Below are 5,243 nucleotides of genomic sequence, written 5' to 3' on the forward strand. Positions count from 1 at the left end.
TCTTGCATGCAAATCTCAGACTGGACTGTTTCATCCCGTGCATCAGGTGTTCTCATGGCAAGTAAGTTTTGAAAACAAGTGATTACTGTGTACCAGGAATAAAAAACCAAGCAGCAGCTCTAACACATGCAAATAATTGCAAAGAATCTAGTAACTAGAGCTCATAACTACTCTGCATATTAAAAAGTAAGTGTATTGAATGATGCTGTATTTCAGAGGATCACCTTCTCCATGTATCAGCATGATATCTAGAAGTTCCTGTTCCTCCCGGTTCCTTCCACGTTGCATCTCTCAGGAGAAGGCTCTACTCCAACTCTTCTGGGACCAGATGCTGTTTGGGGACCTTCGAACAAGAGTGGAGGGAGAAGCAGCTGGTTCAGGTACCGGTTTTGCAGTTTAAAACCATGTGAAGAACTGACCTGAGAAATATGTAAGAAACCATCCTGCATCATTAGGGACATTCCATGATCTAGTGACTTATTCCCATTCTGAGCCCAGTTGCTGGAAAATGTTACCTTTAATCAGTCACAAACTGCAAACTGATGATCTCATGAGTCCCAAAAAGAGAAGCAGGTGTGTTTATGGTAAAAGTAAAAGTGGCTAAAGCTTATCTAATAAATGCTGAGCACTTGACAGGCGTGGTTGAAGCACACTAAACTGCAAATTTTAGATCTTTTGCAAGGGCACAACATTGTTCAAAACAGCTAGTCAAAAAAAGCTGTAAAAAATCAGACTAGAAACCACTAGTTCCTCTCACCTTTTGCAGGACAGAAGAGCTTTGTGTTTTCTGTTTGGTAAACTGGTGGCTGTGCAAACAAATTATATTATCTCTACAAAAGCAAACTGAGCGTGTGCCTTCCCTTTGGAGGACATGTGGTGAAATAAAAGGTGATTAGTTCCAGATAATCTAGCACATTATTTCATGTCAATACCTTCAGTTTGTCCTAGGAACTTGCTGTAGGGGGACTTTGGGATTCAAAAAAACCCTAACAAAACAAAACAGGAACAAAAGAAGCTCAGTGTATTGTTCTGATGAAATTAGAACTGTCCCCAATGCCTGTGTGCTTTGTTCGAAGGATGGTGGGAGGTGTGGAATGCACCAGAGCCTGCTATTCAGCTCCACTGCAGAACTACACCAGGCAAAGGCAGCTGAACACAGAAAAGCACAGCGCTTGTTTCTGAAAAGCAATTATTCCCAGCAAACCACAAACACACCTGCCTTTACGCAGAGTCAAGGAGACAATTTGACAGATGGAAATGTCTGTAATTCAGTCATGAACCCTGGGCGGGGGGTGTGGGGTAGATGACGAAGGTGCTTTGGTTTCTGGTGAAGGTGACGTGGTTTGTGGCAATCACTGGTGGGTACATAACAGGATCCCAGGCTGGCTGGGTTGCAGGACCTCTGTAGATCCCCAACCCAGCCCTGCTCACGCAGGGTCACAGAGCAGATCACACAGGTGGGTCCAGGCGGGTTTGAATGTCTCAGAGAAGGAGACTCCACACCCGTTCTGGGCAGCCTGGGCCAGGCTCTGGCACCTCCCAGCAAAGACGTTTCTGCTCATGTTCACGTGGAACACCAGGCCAGGGGAGGTGAGGAACCATGACTACACAGCAGCACGGGCTTCTGGAGGTTGGTTTGCCATGAACATTAAGTGTTTGTGGTTTTACAGCCATGCTGCGATTGTTATTCATACTCATCTATGCCAGTGTGTAATGCCTTATCTTTATTTTGTTGTCACTGTCTATGGTGGTATGGAGAACTACAGATATGTATGGACTGTTCGAAATCCTGGATCGTGTGGCAGGTGTAGCCTGTTTAAATGAGGCTGTCACTGGGCTGATGGGAGCATCACCAACAGCCCCTTCCCTCCATCCTTCTGAACACTTTAAAATGAGGCATGGACATCTTCATTACTGACTCACGGCCACTGTGGTGGGGAAGCCGAACGTGAAGCGGCTCTTGTAGAGCAAAATCTGTGTAGCTGCAGCAAAGTTGGGCAGCACAGGAATCGGTATGAACACTGTGAGAACCATTGGTCATGGCTTCATGCCATGGGCTGGGGTCCCCTCCTCACCCTTGCGGGCAGGTGGAGGTGGATGAGCCCATGGAGCTGGGGATTCTGCAAACCCTTGTTTCTCGTTCCAAACAGTGATGAGCTGCAAAAGTTAACTTGAAGAAAAAAAAAATCCATCTCCATCCCAGAAACATGTACACATCTGGACGAGTAGTTATGAAGATTAATGTAATGCACAGGGTCAGAATTCCCACTGACATTTACTCAGTTTGTCCAAACAAGTTAGTGGAAACCTCCTGTGACCATGAACTTCTCTCTGCAGTGCCACGCAGGCATTTAACATCTTGGATGCCAGTTTTCTTGCAGACACATCTGTACAACTTAGTCTTTAAGTGCTGCAAAATATAATACGGGGAGCAAAAAATCATAGAGGTGGCATGTAAGTTTTAAGACAACTTTATTTTTTGCTTATTTTCCTGTATTTATCCCAATCTTGTGACCATACTTGGACCTAAAATCAGTGCTAATACAGCCAGGTTTTCAACGAGGATGGGAAATGCATGCCAGCCAGAGTTGAGCAAAACATTTTTCTGTGTTAATGATCGATGCCTAAAATAATGCTGAGATGCGGTAGTAGCTGTGTATGGTTTGCGGAAAGGATACAGCCTCTCAAAGCATGGGCATCGAATATGGTAACTTGACATAAAGGACTGGTGTCTGCTGCTGAATGGCAACCGTTCTGTCCAAACACTGGCTGTGTCTCAAGTCAGACACTTGATAAGGTGCTCTTGGATCCTTTAGGACGATGAACATTATAGAAAACCAGACATTTTTGGGATTGCACCAGCAAGTAACACGTGCATTGATCTTGGTGTGTGAGTTTGGACTCAGCTACTGTAAGGATATTATTTGAATTTGGAAATGATGTTATATTTGCTATACTATAAAATCAAGAAAAATGCTTTATTTAGCATCTAACTCTCTCCTACTCCTTCCAAGCTTTGGGAATACTGTTATCATTACATCAATACGCGCTGCATGATGCAGACTTTAAATCAGTGTAAACATACTATGGACTAATATGTTTAATTGCATACAGGAAGAAATTGTATTGTCAGAGAACATCTTCCTATTGGTGCAATTCCAGGCACATTGCTGTTTTCAATGATGTAATGATGATAATTGATGTTTTAAATTGACAAGGCCAATTTATTTGGCAGCCAGCTCAGCAATATGACGGATTAACACAAAATAAGGCAAAAATATCACAACTTGTTCCCAGGTGTGATACCAGCATTGAAATACGATGCTGTTGAGTCAACTCCTTTGTCACAACATCTTTCAATTATCTTTTGTAACCAGTGCCATGGAGCAGCGTAAGACAGGGTAAAACCTGAATTCCGCCGCCTAATGGTCAAATGCTTAAATAGCAGGTTTTACCGTCAGGAGTTAATGATCCAAATGTTACTGTTATTATTTCAACTTTTTTTTTTTTTTTTTTAAATTAGGATGTGTGAAGGTTCACAGCATGAAGGCAAGAGGATCGTTTCATGTATATTAATGTCTGTAAGAAATACAGGTCCCAGTTTGACAGTCATTGTGCTGGTGCTGGGCACTGGATCCCAGAGAGGAATGTTTGGGGAGCCTTTTCTCGGCCTTTCTCCATGTCCAGCATTTCCCACCCTGCAAGAACCGAAATCCCGATGATGTACCTCCTGTCTCTGCAATGTTAATGGGAAGATAAGGCAGAAACAACCCATTTGGATCCCCCGGTGATATAAATCGCGAGTGGATCTCACTGTTTCTAGGTGGTCCCTGATCAGAGGGGGACTCAAGGTGAGAATATCTGTACAGCTCTAAGCTGGAAATCCACAATGATTGATAATAGTAAATCCTGCAAACCATATAAGGATGCCTCAAGTATAGTCCTGGGTGTGAACACTCCTGCATTTAATTTACAGTGTTACAATAAATCTCTCAAATTAAATTATTTATAGTTCTCTGTCCAATAAATCAACACACGTTTTTATATTTTTATTCACTTTTATTTTCAGGAGGGAAAGAGAATTCTCTGCTCTTGTGAGTGGAGATTAGTTCCACCGCATCATTTTGGCTAGGAAAAATACTTTGTTCTATTTTTGCATGTTAATTTGATTCAGTGCTGAAGTCATTGAAGCAAATGCAGCAGCCCCAGTTGCATTCAGTGTAGGATCATGTTCTGAATGATGATGAAAGAGAAAAAATGTGTTACACCACACTAACTAAAGGAGGGCGTGTGGATGTGTATTGAACACTGAGTTTGCTCATTTGATTTGTAAGCATATGGAGTAAGCTGCCAGGTTCTTCAACTAAGTACATAAACTACTTAACTCTTGGTTATGTGTTCCCCATTTGCTGTTGTCATTGGAAGAGGTTTTATCAGACCTTGGTCCCCACGGTGCTTCAGAAGGTTGTAGGAATGCCAAGCTATCTGAAGGTCGTCTGCAATCACAGTCCCAGAAATTACCTGGCTGCTGTCAGATATTACAGTAGTGTTGATATGTATTGTAGTAGTTCTGCAGCGAAATGTATCTGAGGTGTTCTGAAACAGAAGCAAAAAGCGTGGTTTTCGTGCATAGGCAGAAAGACATTTTGCTGTCAGCTCTGAACACAATCCCTCTATTACGATGAGACGCGATGATTCCTTAACAGTGGAGATGGCTGGTCACAGGACAGGGACTCGGAAATTTGTCTTCACCGAGGATTTCGTAGGCAACTGGCAGAGGTCCAGTGGTGTTCAGTGCAGCCATGAAGTAGGCACATGAAAATATCTTGGGTTTGTGCCAATTCAGTATGCAGCAATGGAATAAGATTGCCCAGGGAGGCTGTTCAGCCTCCACCCTTGGGGGATTTTAAAGACCAGACTTGTTACAGCCCTGGGCAAGTTGGTCTGATCTCATGCTTTGAGCAGTAGGTTGGACTAGAGGACCTCCTAAGGTCCCTTCTGACCTGAACTGTCCTGTGAAGATCTCCTCAGTAGGTTCTGCTTTCAAATGGAGGAATTGGTTGGAAGAGTAGTTGGAAGACCTTTGAGTCAACATGAACTTACTTGTACCAAGATGAGAGGAGTTCAACATGCGTACGCATCCATGTCATGGGTGTTTTATGGTTCTACCACAGTAAATCCAAACCTGCCTTCCACTTAAACTAATGCAGTCCCAGCTTGGGCGTCTCAGCCCTGGTAGGGAC

The 5,243-nt window shown here is 43.3% G+C and overlaps 1 long non-coding RNA gene across 1 annotated transcript; it reads left to right on the top strand.

Moving 5' to 3' along the window:
- The first annotated feature begins 227 nt into the window (after nt 1-227).
- LOC139829127 (uncharacterized) lies at nt 228-4,002 on the top strand. The gene is made up of 2 exons (XR_011741415.1): nt 228-380; nt 3,524-4,002. It is a non-coding gene; the product is annotated as an uncharacterized lncRNA (long non-coding RNA).
- Nucleotides 4,003-5,243: the final 1,241 nt, after the last annotated feature.

Source organism: Patagioenas fasciata, chromosome 14 (genome assembly GCF_037038585.1).
Source record: "Patagioenas fasciata isolate bPatFas1 chromosome 14, bPatFas1.hap1, whole genome shotgun sequence".
NCBI classification, from domain to species: Eukaryota; Metazoa; Chordata; class Aves; order Columbiformes; family Columbidae; genus Patagioenas; species Patagioenas fasciata.